Source organism: Ranitomeya variabilis, chromosome 4 (assembly GCF_051348905.1).
Source record: "Ranitomeya variabilis isolate aRanVar5 chromosome 4, aRanVar5.hap1, whole genome shotgun sequence".
NCBI lineage: Eukaryota > Metazoa > Chordata > Amphibia > Anura > Dendrobatidae > Ranitomeya > Ranitomeya variabilis.
The window spans coordinates 463,421,471-463,438,996 of NC_135235.1; the positions used below are offsets into that span (position 1 = coordinate 463,421,471).

Sequence of the window (17,526 nt, forward strand, 5' to 3'; positions counted from 1 at the left end):
TTATGAAGTCTGAAGACTACCAACAAATTTTGCAGCATAATGTAGGGACCAGTGTGAGAAAGCTGGGTCTCCCTCAGAGGTCATGGGTCTTCCAGCTGGACAATGACCCAAAACACACTTCAAAAAGCACTAGAAAATGGTTTGAGAGAAAGCACTGGAGACTTCTAAGGTGGCCAACAATGAGTCCAGACCTGAATGCCATAGAACACCCGTGGAGAGATCTAAAAATGGCAGTTTGGAGAAGGCACCCTTCAAATATCAGGGACCTGGAGCAGTTTGCCAAAGAAGAATGGTCTAAAATTCCAGCAGAGCATTGTAAGAAACTCATTGATGGTTACTGGAAGCGGTTGGTCGCAGTTATTTTGGCTAAAGGTTGTGCAACCAAGTATTAGACTGAGGGTGCCAATACTTTTGTCTGGCCCATTTTTGGAGTTTTGTGTGAAATGATCAATGTTTTGCTTTTTGCTTCATTCTCTTTTGTGTTTTTTCATTTAAGACAAATTAAATGAAGATAATAAAACCAAAGAATTTGTGTTTGCAATCATTTTCAGGAAGAAACTGAGTATTATCTGACAGAATTGCAGGGGTGTGAATACTTTTGGCCATGACTGTATGCTATGTGGGCTGTTATACACTCCGTGGGCTGTGCTATATACTACGTGGCTGTGCTATATACTCCGTGGGCTGTGTAATATACTCCGTGGGCTGTGCAATATACTCCGTGGGCTGTGCAATATACTCCGTGGCTGTGCAATATACTACGTGGCTGTGCAATATACTACGTGGCTGTGCAATATACTACGTGGGCTGTTATATACTATGTGGCTGTGCTATATACTACGTGGCCGGCCGCGAACAATTAGCGACAGGCGCAGTCGGGCCGCGAATTGGCACGGGATTTGAACCACGCTTCGCTAATTGGTCGCGGCCAGCCGAATCCTGTGTATTCAATGTATTATTCTAAAATCTTCATAAATAAACTACATACATATTCTAGAATACCCGATGCGTTAGAATCGGGCTACCATCTAGTGGTATAATAAGTCGTATCCTGACATGTATCAGCCCCAATAACTAGTCAACAGACTAAATTCTGCTCCATATTAAGAGATACAAAATTAATATAACAAATAATCAGCAGAATTAAGTTCAGCCCTCCACAACAGAGTCTCTCATGTGGCCCTTTCGGAAAATTAATTACCCATCCATGACATTGGGGATGTTAGTCACATCAAACATAGCAAGTAGGTTTACTTCAGAAACCAATCATCGGACTGCATGGCAGATATTTACAGCTAACAAAAAAAAATCGTCAGCAAAGGCAATATGTCTGTTTTATGGAGTTTGATGTGCTGATTCCAAAAATATACTTAGTTTTGATCAATCACATAAAGTTTGTGAGATAGAAGTATTTTTGTTATTACGTTATTTGTGCATTTTTAATGTATGTGGTTTTTCCTATGTTATTCCCTTTTCTTTGCTTGTCTTAATTGTGAATTTTCTTACAGGGACAACATCAGTAAAGGTTTTAGTGAGTTTTATACGAAGGAGTATTGACAGTGCAGTCAACCAATGACTGCTTCTTGGAAAGTCACATGTTATGGGGAGGAGCTAACTGTTATGAGGCGGTAAGATTTGAGTCAGTCAGAAAAGGATGGTGATGGCAGCAAGGACTGGTATGTGAGACTCTGACAGGAGACTGGCCTCTACAGGAATCTGAGCCCTGCCACAGGAGATAGAAGGCAAGGCAATGGACAGTCGCCATTGTGAGAGGAATTTCACTGTATTTCTGGTAGGGAAAGTCACCTCAGAGGGAAGAAAACAGCTCAGCCACTGAGGTGGAACTGAGTGAGGGTCTCCACAGAGAGAGAACCTGAAAGCAGCCAGTATCACACTGAGAAACTGCCTGTCTGCAAATGTTCATCTGTAAGGAATAGGCTGCCCCATTTACCTCACAACTGTATATAGTTATCTACCAGATTACCTCCAGTAAAATCAGTTCTAAATACAAGCTGCCTCTGTCATCTCTGGGCAAATATCTACATATAGTCCGACGGCTCATCACTTTTTTTTTTAGTTTGTTACCACTATTGAACGGAACTTACTCTACTGTTTGATCTGATTTAAAGGAGAAAAATGCCCCAACAGTGTATCAACCATCCGAACAGATTCTGCTATGAGTGTGGTTCTTTATACCAAAAGGCCAAGTACGTTCAATCACTCATGATATTAAAAAGATGTACCAGATGTACTTTAATTGTCCACTTGGTGATCAAAGTTGGGCCCCTCATGTGATATGCTAAAGTTGTTCAAATGGTCTTCGTGACTGGTTAAATATGAGGAAAGTGGCTATGCGCAACCCAAAAATCATAGTGATGACTGCTACTTTTGTTTTGTCAAACTGAAGGGCTTTTCTACAAAGAACAAACATAAGATTAATTACCCTGAACTTAAATCTGCGATTGGGTCAGTTCCACATGATGGTACCTTGCCAGTTCCTGTACCACCATTGTCTGGATTGGATGAAAATGAAGTAGAACATGAAGACTATGGAGCTGAAGCTACTGGCGAAGACATGGAGACCTCAAGTCAAGATGAGTATGTACCTGATGGAGCAGCCAGAACGCTTTACTCAACATGAGTTAAATGATCTCATCAGAGACCTTTCATTGTCAAAAGATAAAGCTGAATTTCTTGCATCTAGGTTGAAACAGAAGAATCTTCTTCATGATGACATCAAAGTGTGTTATAGCTGAAACAGAAGTAACACTTTAACACAATTTTTCACAGTTGATGGACCAATGGTGTACTGTAACAATGTGAATGGCCTCTTTGAAGAACTGAATGAGTATTTTGTTGCAGATTGGCGATTGTTTATTGACTCATCCCAGAGAAGTTTGAAAGCAGTGTTCCTTCACAATGGAAATCTGAAGCCATCAATCCGTATTGCTCACCCATGTTATCTAAAGGAAAGTTATGAAAATCTGTCAGTTGTTTAGGATGCTATACAATATAAGGATCATCAATGGAGTATCTGTGGAGATTTGAAAGTGATTGGTCTGCTAATGGGAATCACAAAATATTGCTTCTTCTTTTGTTTATGGGACAGTAGAAATAGAGTAGAGCATTGTGTTCATCATGATTGGGACAGAGAAACATCTGTGTTCCAGGTAGAGACAATGTTCAGCATAATCCTTTAGTTGCTCCAACAAAACTCTTTCTTCCTCCACTACATATAAAGTTGTGATTGATTTTAAAAACTTTGAGACATGGCAAAGACAAATTCACAAGGGTTCCAGTACATTTCACAGAAATTCTCCAGCATTTCACCAGCAAAACTGAAGGAAGGAGTATTTGTTGGTCCTCAGATCAGAGAGCTTATAAGAGAGGAGGTGTTTGAAGGAACTCTAAGGCCATGTGCACACGTTCCGGATTTTTTGCGTTTTTTTCGCGTTTTTTCGCTATAAAAACGTGATAAAAACGCGAAAAAATTGCTTACATATGCCTCCTATTATTTACAGTGTATTTTGCATTTTTTGTGCAAATGTTGCATTTTTTTCCGCGGAAAAAAAAGCAACATGTTCATTAAAAATGCGGAATTGCGGGGATTCCGCACACCTAGGAGTGCATTGATCTGCTTACTTCCCGCACGGGGCTATGCCCACCATGCGGGAAGTAAGCAGATTATGTGCGGTTGGTACCCAGGGTGGAGGAGAGGAGACTCTCCTCCACGGACTGGGCACCTTATAATTGGTAAAAAAAAAAAAGAATTAAAATAAAAAATAGTGATATACTCACCCTCTGATGGCCCCCGAAGTGTTCCCGCCTCTCCGGTGCATGCTCTCTCTTCCGTTCCTATAGACGGTGTGGTTCAGGACCTGTGATGACGTCGCTGTCTTGTGATTGGTCGCGTGACCGCTCATGTGACTCACGCGACCAATCACAAGCCGCAACGTCATCACAGGTCCTGAACCACATCGGCATCTATAGGAACGGACGCCGCTGAGGAGATTGGCTGTCTGCAGAGGGTGAGTATAACCATTTTTTTTATTTTTTTAATTATTTTTAAACATTTTATCTTTTACTATAGATGCTGCATAAGCAGCATCTATAGTAAAAAGTTGGTCACACTCGTCAAACAGTATGTTTGACAAGTGTGACCAACTTGTCAGTCAGTTTTCCAAGCGATGCTACAGATCGCTTGGAAAACTTTAGCATTCTGCAAGCTAATTACGCTTGCAGAATGCTAAAAAAACAGCGAAAAAAAAACGCAAAAAAAAAAGCGGATTTCTTGCAGAAAATTTCCGGTTTTCTTCAGGAAATTTCTGCAAGAAATCCGGACGTGTGCACATACCCTAAATGATAAGGAATTGAGATCTTGGAAAAGCTTCAAGTGGATCTGTGAAAACTTCTTAGGAAAACAAAAATCTCCAGAATATGTTAAAGGTGTTGAGGAACTACTAAATGCATACCAGTGTCTTGGATGTCGCATATCTCTGAAAATGCACTTTTTGCATTCACATTTAGATTTCTTCCCTCAAAATCTTGGGGACATAAGCGATGAACAAGTAATGGAACACCGCTAGCAGGGTTTTTGGAATGTCTCAATGATGGCGGATTACTGCTGGATGTTATATAGGGACAACCCTGAAAAATCGTATCAATGACAATCTAATGTCAAGCACTTTTAATTTCTGGTCATATTTTACTTTCTATTTTGCATGTGAAATTATTTTGGTTCAATAAAAACTGTTTTGCAAGGTGAAGAATTTTTTTTCTGATATGTAGATTACTGTTTTCTTTGTCGCCAGTATACCGTATATACGCGAGTATAAGCCAGTCCGAGTATAAGCCGAGGTATATGTCGAGGGGGGGAGATGTAGCAGCTACTGCATCCGCGAGTCTCCCCGTCGGTCCGCGAGTCTCCCACGGGGGTGTTTCTTACCCACTTTTTCACAGCAGCGCTATCCTATCATGTATGGAGTCCCAGAGGTAGCGGCATGCCGGTAACGTATGGAGCAGCAGAAGCATTCGTGGAGGCAAGCAGTAGCCGTACGGCAGGTGGAGATTGCAGGTGGCCTGTATTTTCGCTGAACACACTTCACTTCCGGTCCTGATCATTATGGCTTATGAATATTCGTGACGTCACCAGAAGTGAAGCGTGCGGCACTGAAAATACAGGCCGCCCGCAACCTCCACCTGCCGTACAGCTACCGCTTGCTCAATATGTAACCGGCTGACCTCCACTAAATACATGCCAGGATGGCGCTGCTCACCGCCGCCGCTGCTGCTGTGGAGGGGGTAAGAAACACCCCTGGGAAAAAGAGACAGACTGGGGGAGAGGGGAGACAGACCAGTAGGGGTGACTCAAGTATAAGCCGAGAGGGGCACTTTCAGCCTAAAAAAATGGGCTGAAAATCTCGGCTTAGGCCTGTCCCACACGTCCAGATAATTCCGGTACCGGAGTTATCCGTGTCCGTGTGCTCACGTGGCACATCAGTGTGGCACACATGCGGCAGCCGTGTGCCGCCCGGGTACCACACGGACCGTGCAGGAGACAGCGCCAGAGATAAGCGCTGTCCCCTGCATCTGGTGCTGAAGCCGGAATTCATTCCTTCTTCCCAGCAGCGTTCGCTGGAGAGAAGGAATGAAAAATCATTGTTTTTTTTATTTATTTTTTTGTGTTTAAAATAAAGATCCTTGTCCCCACCCCCTGTGCGCCCGCCCGCTGGAAATAAAATACTCACCCGGCTCCCTCGATGCTTCCTCTCAGTGCTGCAGCTTCTTCATGTATGAGCGGTCACGTGGTACCGCTCATTACAGTGATGAATATGCAGCTCCACCCCTATGGGAGGTGGAGCCGCATATTCATCACTGTAATGAGCGGCACTACGTGACCGCTTATACAGGACAAGCTGCGACGCTGAGAGGAAGCATCGAGGGAGCCGGGTGAGTATTTTATTTCCAGTGGGTGCACAGGGGGTGGGAGGCGGCAGGTGACAAGGATCTTTATTTTAAACACAAAAAAACTATGATTTTTCATTCCTTCTCTCCAGCGAACGCTGCTGGAGAGAAGAAATGAATGGCGGCTTCAGCACCACAAGCTGGGGGGACAGCGCTTACTGTAGCGCTGTCTCCTGCATGGCACACGGACTGCACATGGACAGCATCCGTGTGCGGTACGTGTTTAACACGGACCCATTGACTTTAATGGGTCCGTGTGATCCGTGCCCTCACACGAACACTGACATGTCTCCGTGTTTTGCACTTGGACACCCGGTCCGCAAAAAATCAATGACATCTGCAGAGACACATTGATTTTAATGTGTCTACGTGTGTCAGTGTCTCCGGTACGTGAGAAAACTGAGACCTCACGTACCAGAGCCACTGACGTGTGAAACCGGCCTTATACTGTATTTCTTATATCTTATAATAATGATGCTGCTCCATGGAAACTATACGTGCTACAGAAAAATATATACATTTTTTAAATCAGGACAAAAAGATGATTCCGAAAAGTACAAAGTCACCTGCGATGATTACAAAAAATATTTTTTGTAGACCTGTGTTTTTTGGTTTTTTTTAGGAATTTTGCACCAACAGTGGTAGTACAAAACAAAACAGAAAGGACAAGAAACTTGCATCTGAAGAAATGATCAAACTATTATTACATGAACAGCAGGTATGCTGATGGAAACCCCGACAGAGCCATTCACTATTGAGGCCAATGGAGTCACTTTGGTGCAGGTCTGAAAATAATGAACGCTACCAGGACAGAGACCAGACATGGCTTCATTTCCTGCTCCTCCTGATTCACAAGTCAAATTTAGAGTATATTTTCAACCAGAAATGCATCTACAATTGACATGTGAGCTATCCTAAGGGTATGTTCACACAATTTCTGTGCCAGGCTGAAAAATTCGCAGCAAGAACCTAAATTGTTTTGGCGTGTCTTTTGGGCACAGGGCATTTTTTCAGCTGCAGTCCATTCAGAAATCACATTTGAAGCAGAACAGTCTCTCAAATTGACGTGTTGCTTTTCTTTCCATGTGCAAATCAGCACCATGTGCACTGTAGGTATAGGAGTTGGTTTATACGGATTTTGTCTTGCAGACTAGGCTCTAAAACCCACATGAAAAACCACTTCAAATACTCTTTGCAATACTCCTTTTCAAGGGAAAAACACACCAAGTTCTTTCATTAAAATGAGAGCATTTTTTGTGTGACTTTTGGCTTAAAATCTCCTAAAACTCCATGTCAAAACACTGTGAACCTAACCTAAGGCTGCATTCACATGTATGCAGTCAGTATGCAAGTTAAAGGGCTAGTCCCAAATATTAAGTGATTAAAGCTATTCATTTCATAACTCAATACAGATAAAAATGAGCACCTTTGTAATATATCTTATCAGAGAGATTGCTTCTTTATCTGCCAGGCTTGATCAGTCATTTCTCTAAATTCTCAATCCTGAGATAAAATCTGTGTTCAGTGAAAAGAGACTGTCCCATTACTGAGATAGGAGATGGCAGCTGGTGCTCATAAAGTTCTATGGGGAGGATATAGAGGAAGATATAGATATTCTGCTGAAAGTTCCATTGGACTTTATGAGCACCAACTGCCATCTGCTATCTCAGTAATGGGAAACGCTTTCTTTACTGAATACAGATTTTGGCCAGGAATTGAGAATAACTACTGATTCCTGCCGGAGAGAGAAGCAGATTTCTCTGATAAGATATATTTCAATTTCAGATTTCCACAGGTACTATTGATTTAAAAACAAAAATTAAAATGACGGTAAAGCTGGGATCACACAAACGAGAAATACAGCCGGGTCTCGCATGTTAATACCCGGCATTGCCGCCGTCACTCAGGAGCGGAGCGTGGGCCGCATAGCAATACATGGAGCCGCACGCTTCACTCCTGAGTGACGGCGGCAAGGCCGGGTATTAACATGCGAGACCCAGCCGTATTTCTCATTTGTGTGATCCCGGCCTTACTCTCAGTTATCTACAGAGCCCACTTCTGTGCTCCAGGAACCCAATCTCAAGGGGTGACAGCAGTTGGACTCTCAGCAATTGGTAACTTTAAGGGCTTGATCAGACAAGGATATGATTGGTCGGTATGTGCCATGGACCACAAAGGACCCATTTTAGCCAGTGCAAATAGCCGATTTTCCATGCACACCTATGATCTGCATAGGAAAATAAATAACAAAAACAAAACTGAAGCATGAGCAGAATCCTGCATGAAAAGTAAATGTAGCTCCTGCACCTGTCCGCAGATTGTGGACACAGCTGTCCCTTTTGTCCATAAAGCCGTCTGAACCCTGCCGTAGCCTCTCCACCTGAATATGCTCTAAGACCATGTTCATATGTTCAGTATTTGGTGAGGTTTTTTTTAACTCGGTATTTGTAAACCAAAACCAGGAGTGGGGCTGGGTGCACACGATCTGGAAGTGGCAGCTCTTTGGAGGCAGTGCATGTTCGCTGCGTCCAAAGCACTGCCATCTATTTAACGCAGGTAACTTGGCATGTGATCACTGAATCACAGCGTCCAATACATTGTATTCATGAACTTTCTCTTGTGAAGATATTAACATGCTGCGGTCTGAAAAGACGAGTCACATGTCCGTATCCGCAGATGACTATGGACGCATAGTGGAGATGGGATTTCTTGAAATCCCATCCACTATGCGGTAACATCTGGCTGCTGCGGGTTGGGACACTGCACAGCGTCCACCCCGCAGCATATACTGATTGTCTGCACATACTCTGGAGCAATCAGAGGAAAAGTATAATAGAAACATATGCACCACTTCTGCATTTATCACCCACTGCTGGTCTTGGCTTACAAATACTGATGTAAAATACTGACCAAATACTGAATGGTCTGAGGGTTCGGCCTCACATCGCAGCTGGCCTTGCGGGTGACGCTGCGACCACCTATGTCAGGCCGAGGGGAGCATTATTTTGTCTCCCATCAATAGGCGACTGCAGAGCTCGGCCTCAGCATATTCACACCATCAAGTTACAGGATCATTCGCCCCATAAATCAGGTTATCCTCTGTGCATTGGATAAAGGATACCTTGCTCATGGCAGGGTGGGCCAGATTTGGAGACCCCTTCTGAATGGAGCAAAGGGGCACACGTGCTGCTATTAGGGTCTATAGGACTGCTGGTAAAGCCATGCGCTGCAGTGGGCTCTCGGGCAGCCTAATAGACCCTGCATGGGGCAGACATGCACCTCCGCTCTAGCCAGGAGCCCCAGTATGGGGGGGATTACTGCTCAGACCCCCAGTGATCAGCAGGGCGGCCTCTATGCTATGGAGAGAGGAGAACCTGACATTCTGGAGAAATAAACCTTTACACGTGGAGGCTTAAGGCCATGTTCACACATGAACACACAGCCCGCTCGCTCCCGGGGCAGAGGTTGTGGGACTGTAACTCCCAGCACGTCCTGGTAGCAGTCCCTGCAGCCCCGGGCACAGTGCCGCCTCCTACAGGCTGTCTGTGCACTCTGCCCTGCCCCAGCACTAGTCTCCCACCATATATCCCTGTGCAGCAGGCCCTCGCTCCCCCCGGGGTCCTCTCCTCCGGGCTGCCCCTCCACTGCCTGCCTCTAGCCGCCATTTTGCTGCCGTACCCGAATGAAGCGAACACAAGAGTCACACGGACCCGCACACAACAAGCACTCCATACCGTTCTGCTGGGGGTCTCCTCGCCGCTTTTTTTTACCGCCAATATCGCCTCCGGTAGCTTCACGCTATACACGGGACTTGTTGCGATGTTTACTCTGGCACCTACGAAGACACCAACGGATCACTCCGCCAGGATCTATGTTATGTCATAAGCATCAATCTTTTCTACTTAACGCCATTAATGTGCGTTCATTTATGTGTTTCTGACATTTCTCATTTTTTTTAAATGATGTTACAAACGCTGCAAAGTAGAATATAACTGGGACTATGTTTAGTCAACTAGCGGAGTGATACCGCAGGGCCTCTCAGCCCTCATGACGTCATCAGTATGCCAGGCTCTGGCGGCCATGATTGATGTGGGCAAGAGTAGATGCATGGAAGCAGATAGCACTGTAGAAATACAGAGGGGATAGGACTGATAGAAGAGCTGCAAACAGGAAAGCCAAGCGTTAATTACATGAGTTATCCATTCCTGTATTTTGTCACAATCAGGTTATTTTTAATCGAGTGACAACTCTGTTCACGGCCAATAAACATTTCCTATAATTACTCAAGTTTGGAAGATAGTCCCTATCTGTGGGATAAGGAGAAAGTTCTTGATCGCTTGGGGTCCGACCTCTGACCCACGTATCCGGAGAACCACAGCCCTAAAACGCCCCTATTCTTGGCACTGGTCTGACCCACAGTGCCACAGTGACCGGAAATTACCTCACATCCAATACGGCAGGGGATAACTTTTAAACCTGAAAATACCTCTTTAAAAATAAGTGAAATACGTTCTGTAACTTGTTCATGGCTAGTAATGACGAGGCCAAGTCCAAGGTCCATCTGCTGGTATTCGTCGGCCATAATATAATGGAGCACTCCTACGCACTGAATCCCCCCACGGCACATACTCATTGGCCAAATGGTCAGCCAAAAGTCTAATGGGGGCCCCCGGACAGGTGTGTATGGGAGAGATGGACGCCCACTGAAGCAGAGTTCTACCCACAGCAATCTAAGGTGCATGGGGGACTTGAGATTATGAATATATGGTAGATATTTACTGAATTGACCTAAACTCTTCGTTAGGCAATCCTTGCTGTCTAACAGCTGTGAGACATGCAGCCGCGGGGACTCAAACATATTATTCGAGCACCCCGACACTCGGTTATCACACGGGCATGCTCAGATAACACCTTATCCAAGCACATTCGCACATCACTAATTGAAAGGTATCGATTCACCCCACATGTCATCAACTGCACGAGAGCCCCGGAACCACGAGTGTCTACACTGCTGGAACGGCGCCAGCACAGGAGGTGAGTATAGGCTTTTTTATTTTATCGGGGCCAAACATATAGATCAAGAAGGGGTTGTCCTAGTAGTGGACAACTCTAATAACAGACATCATTGTGCCAATGCAGCCATATTTATGTTAGTCCACATTGGCTGTTACAGCTGCTGAAAGATCGTATATGGATGAAAGATCTCCATTATAAAACTATCAGAAAAAAAAATTCAAACATGGCTGACCTTCTAGTGATAGGGTATACTATGTCATAAAAAAAGTTTGTTCATTCATTTTCATCAGCTAAAATCTGATGTTTATTTGCACTTTAAAGGGAACCTGTCACCTGAATTTGGCGGGTCCTTTTTTGGGTCATATGGACGGTGTTTTCGGGTCTTTTATTAACCCCTTTCTTTCCCGCTGGTAGCGAAATTGACTTGACGTTGATTCGCTTTATGCTTTGCCCAACTGCGGGCAAAGCTGAAAACCATTAGTGCGCATGCGCTGGCGCACTATGTCCCGGAAGTATTTCGCTGTGTTCCAGGACATAGTGCGCCGGCACATGCGCACTAATGGTTTTCGGCTTTGCCCGCAGTTGGGCAAAGCATACTGCGCGTGCGCAAGGCAAGATTGCTTTGCGCACGCGTTAACTAGGGAGGAAAGCGAATCAACGTCAAGTCAATTTCGCGACCAGCGTGCGGCCAGCGGGAAAGAAAGGGGTTAATAAAAGACCCGAAAACACCGTCCATATGACCCAAAAAAGGACCCGCTAAATTCAGGTGACAGGTTCCCTCTAAGGTTATTCATGGACAAAACGATCAATGATTGACTTTACCGTTCAGCTATAACGATTTCAGTCTTGAGGTTCATGTGATGAATGATCAGTTAGCTTCACGTCCTACATCCCGGAAGGGTGACATCTCAATAATAATCACCCAATAGAATATTCTGAACCAAGCACCTCCTGTAATTATTTAGAATAAAGAAACATATTTTCTTTCTTTTAGCAGCTTTTAGCCATTTTGGTTGCTTCTGTAGTTATTTTCTTTAAAAAAAAAACACTGATTACCGCCACTTCTCTTCCAATGCTGCCCGTTAGCAGGTGATTATACATTGCAGATTATGGGAGAAAAAGAACAGCAAATAATAAAAATGGCCAGTGAGATGATCATGAGTATTTCATTTATCACATTTTATCTCACCTGAAAGTTATCTGAAGGCCAACTATTTGCCTGAAAGCATGCCCATCGATGTGCTAGCTTGTGATATCTAGCCATACTAGTGAACTATGGTCATCTCCAATGTGGAGATATTTTTGTGGAAGACAACGAGGAAGCTTGGTAGGTACGTTTTTATGGAAACTTCTTTAAGGTGACCTTCAAATGAGGAAGTTTATTGATACTATGCCTCTGTGGAAATAGGACATTGGTTATTGAGTGACTTTTTCTTTACTGTTTTTGATATGACCTATAAAGCAAAATTGTACTGCGGCTAGTTAGTACAAGCTTCCATGTGGTTCTCATGAGTGGAAACATGAAAATCCACATGGTGAATGTCTTTACCTAGTAAACAATATACTTGTCAACCCAGATGAATGAACCTCTTAAAGGAGTTGTTCGGTCTTAAACAACAAGTATGTAGTCACTCTATGTTACTGCAGTCTTGTAAATCCTGACATAGTGTTCTCTGCGCACTGTGAGTATTCTCAGGTTTGGACAAACAATTATTTTCAAAATTGGCTTGATTTGTTCTTCTGGTCCATCTCACTCTGAACTAGATGGGAAAATATCATCAGACAATGTCAAAGAAACTACAGATAAATAAGTCTCCTGGTTTATAGATATGACTTCACCTACTAATACTTACTGGAAGGCACCAGTTACTCAATATTACCCTCAGACATTCTCAAAGGAAACGCCTATAAGAATCTACATTGCAAAAGTGTTTGGAGGACTTTATTTGGGTAGATATATTTGGGTGCAATACTAAGGAAATCCTGAAAACATGACCTGTTGGTGGCTCTTGAGGACCGGAGTTGGGGAACACTATTCTTGTCCTTCAACATTGTCCGAGCCCCTCCAGTTGCGGTGCTCCCTCTGTGACATCTCATTTTTACTTTCACAGACATGTTATGAATATAAAAAAAACTTGCTCCACTATATATCAGCTATCATGGATGCAATATTATAATCATACGTCAGCATGTAATTCTAGCTTAAATAAGATCTTTCTTCAAGATAGATCTTTTTATAAAAGGGCATCTATCTGATCCCCTAATTGAGAGAAGCCAGCAGATGCCACTGCAAGAAAGAGCATGGTAAATGTTAATTGGAGTGGCATTCATATGTTAATATGTTAATTTTTGTAGGCATACAGGGAAGGCTGTCAATCATTGAGGGTCACTGCTTGGGCTAAAATTCAGATATACTGAGTATTTTTCTTAGAAAACTATATCTCAGGTACTGTTCAGCGTAATGTGACTAGCTGTGATTGCTCTGAGGCACCATGTTAGAATAAAGCCTCCTTAATTATTATTATTATTATTATTATTATTATTACTAGCTGAAGAGTTCGGCGTTGCCCGGGCATAGTAACTAACTGTGGTTAGTTATATCAAATTATGATGATTATCCTCCATCCCATAGTCCCGTGCCCATATACCCATCATACATATCCTCCATCTCATAGTCCCATGCCCATATACCCATAATACATAACCTCCATCCCATAGTCCTATGCCCATATGCCAATCATACACATACTCCATCCCATAGTCCCGTGCCCATGTACCCATCATACATATCATCCATCCAATAGTTCCGTGCCCATATACCCATCATACATATCCTCCATCCCATATTCCTTTGTCCATATACCCATCACACATCCTCCATCCCATAGTCCCATGTCCATATACCCATCACACATCCTCCATCTCATTGTCCTGTGCCCATATTCACATCATACATATTCTCCATCCCATAGTCCTGTGCCCATATTCCCATCATACATATCCTCCATCCCATAGTTCCGTGCCCATATACCCATTATGACATCATCTTCGCCATGGCAACCATTCTGACATCATTGTCATCATGGCAACCTATTATGACATCATCATCACCATGGCAGCGATTATGACATAACCGTCACCATTGCAACCTATTAGGACATCATCGTCGCCATGGCAACCATTAGGACATAACCGTCACCATTGCAACCTATTATGACATCATCATCGCCATGGAAACCATTATGACATCATCTTCGCCATGGCAACCTTTATGACATCATCATCGTCGACATGGCAACCAATATGATATCATCGTTACACACATACACTCATTTTTATATATATAGAAGATTTATTGTTATAGCGCCATTTATTCCATGGCACTTTACATGTGAGGAGGGGTATACATAATAAAAAACAAGTACAATAATCTTAATACAAATCACGACTGGTACATGAGAAGAGAGGACCCTGCCCGCAAGGGCTCACAATCTACAAGGGATAGGTGAGGATACAGTAGGCGAGGATAGAGCTGGTCATGCAGCGGTTTGGTCGATCGGTGGTTACTGCAGGTTGTAGGCTTATCGGAAGAGGTAGGTCTTCAGGTTCTTTTTGAAGGTGTCCATGGTAGGCGAGAGTGTGATGTGTTGGGGTTGAGAGTTCCAGAGTAGGGGGGATGCGCAGGAGAAATCTCGTATGCGATTGTGGGAAGAGGAGATAAGAGGGGAGTAGAGAAGGAGATCTTGTAAGGATCGGAGGTTGCGTGCAGGTAAGTACCGGGAGACGAGGTCACAGATGTATGGAGGAGACAGGTTGTGGATGGCTTTGTATGTCATGGTTAGGGTTTTGAACTTGAGTCTTTGGGTAATGGGGAGCCAGTGCAGGGATTGACAGAGGGGAGAGGCTGGGGAATACTAGGGGGACAGGTGGATTAGTTGGGCAGCAGAGTTTAGAATGGATTGGACGGGTGCGAGAGTGTTAATGTGTTACTCCTTAATGGAGTATTCCAGCTTAAAATATTTCTTGCCTTGCCTTACCATTAAATAGGGGATAACTTTTAATTTGTTAGGAGTCTGGCCACTGAAACCCTCAATGATTGCAACAATGGAGGACTCGGGTCCTTCATGTTGCCCTAAAAGATTAGAATATGAGTTGGCCAAACCTGCTGATTTCAGTGTAAGGCTCGGGTCACACTTGCGGGTGCAATGCGAGAAACTCGCTTGAGTCTCTCGCATCAATACCCGGCACTACCGCGACACTCAGGACCGGAGCATTCAGCTGCATAGAAATACATGCAGCTGCACGCTCCGGTCCCAAGTGCTAGCGGCAGTGCCAGGTATTGATGCAAGAGACTTGTGCGAGTTCCTCGCATTGCACTCACAAGTGTGACCCCAGCCTAACCCAAGTGTCTGGATGCAGCAAACAGAGATCATGAGCCGGGAAACAGTCAGAAATTGATATAATTCTATTTCTATACAGCAGTAACTTTCAACAATTAGTTTTATTAACTATGCAAATCAACAGCAGAAAGAATAACAGTAAGTTTAGGATAACCAAGAAAGTCTTTCACTATTTAACTTTAATGTACTTTCCACAAAAGGTGGTGCGCCCAGTCATGGGCGTCACCACGTAGGTTCTCTCTGAAGCTCTGGCCCTAGCGGGGGTCACCGGGTTTTCCCGCTAGGCTGCAAGTCTCTTTCTGATGTAGTCTATCAAAGCCCATTGAGCCTCCCATGCCCCAACCGGCCTCCCAACCTGAGACCCTAATCCGAGCTGACCCTGGTACCCTAGATGATAGCTGGAAGTGACCGCCCTGTCCATGTGCTCTGTTTCTCTAGTAAGTAAATTAAAGTGGGCACCATCAACTAATATACTGTAGAAGTGATAAGTAAGGGTGGGATCACTTTGATGTATGTGAAGCATAATATAGCAACAGAAGCAAGAGAAAAAGGCACATGCATAGAATCAGGATCACCACAATGTCTGAACAAATACAAAAGTTTTTATTTCCAAACCAGAACAGCACACACAATTTTAAAAACATCTAAAACATCCCAAAGGGAACATGCATATTAGATCCAAATATTTAAGGTATAATATTCACAAGAATTATTTAACCACTGGCTACACAAATAGAGTATTCTTGCAGAGTTATAGCATAATACTCCAAGCAGGTGCTGCTAGTGTATTGCCATCCATAATATGGTTGGTGCGTAAAACCTAAATAGTGGCATTATCATCCCGCAATAACATTATTAGTTACTAGGGTTTAAGAGTCTCAAGACCCTTCACAATAACACTGGACTACCAAAGATCCCTAAGCGGAAGGTACATGTGTCCAAACAAGGGCCAGCAAGTGGATATATAAAGCTAGGCAAGCTGATACTTCACCCTAACCAGTCCACAGAAGCCGCCCCATAACCCTAGAAGCAGCAGTGCAGCCAAGTGGGAAGAGAGGAGCCACGCGTTCCGACACTCAAGGTGTCTTTTTCAAGTTGAGTGTATCTGGTCCGGGACGAATAGCTTATTTATAGGTATCTAATTAATTATTATTCTTACCAGCTGTTTGGCGGCGGCCGGAGTGAGTACCACATGTCTCAATGGCATGTCGGGGAAACCCCGGAACTGTAACTCTGCAAAGGTCAATTTGCTTGGTGCACTTGCGCACACCGTGTATCCAACAAGTCACAGATATTCTAGCGCATGCACAATGAATAACACATAAAAATGTAGGCGCAGGTCTGTTGAGTCAGCGAGCATATCCTGCCCACACCTCAAGCGCTTGCGCTAGTCCTGGTTACTACATTTCCCAATGACATGCTGAAAGGATTGTAAGGTGGAGCATAGAAAAAAGTCAGGTTACTTTATGTGCGTGCGCACCCCATATACCAAGTAAAAGTCGAAAAGGACAGTGATGCGTGCGCCATTGGTAAAGACACAGGCTCAAGTCTGCTATAGCAAATAAAGGTCGCCCAGCAGTTTCCAAATACGGACGCATCGAGAGAAGAAAGACATTGATATTGACGACCTCAAATAGCATAACACTTGATATGTGTGATGTAATTTAGGTCCTGAAACAAAGGTCATAGATATTAAAAAAAGGAGGGTGCATTTAGCACAAGATAATAAATATATAATAAATACAAATACATAGGCCATATTTTAACACGTGCAAAAATATTTTCTGTACCATTATATGGATGGTTGCTCTTTTGAGTTTGAGAAGCCCTCTAGCAAGGTGTGTTATTGTACAATAATATATACAATAGTGCAAGAACAAAAATAGTCCAATCTTCAACTAGTACTCCAAACTTGAAAACGTCGATCCACTGGTGTTTGTAATTGGTTGGTGGCTATTATCGACAAAAGAAAAAAAGAGACAAAAATGGTAGTATTGAATTAAAAAGCAACCAAAAGAAGGGAGAGGGGATGGGAAGAAAAAAAAAGGGAAAAAGAGGGTATATTTTAGCCCCTGAGCTCAACATTTTAGAAGACGGTTCAGTGAAAACTACATCTTTCTGTAGAAGCCGGTATACAGCAGCTCCT

General features: G+C 43.6%; 1 protein-coding gene across 2 annotated transcripts in view; it reads right to left on the reverse strand.

Moving 5' to 3' along the window:
* ZNF335 (zinc finger protein 335) overlaps positions 1–9,889 on the reverse strand; it is a 176,766-nt gene extending 166,877 nt beyond the window's left edge. For both annotated transcript variants that reach the window (XM_077251693.1, XM_077251692.1), the window contains exon 1: positions 9,699–9,889. The gene's annotated coding sequence lies outside the window, so the exon portion shown is untranslated. The remainder of the gene's footprint in view (positions 1–9,698) is intronic.
* Between the last annotated feature and the right edge of the window lie 7,637 nt (positions 9,890–17,526).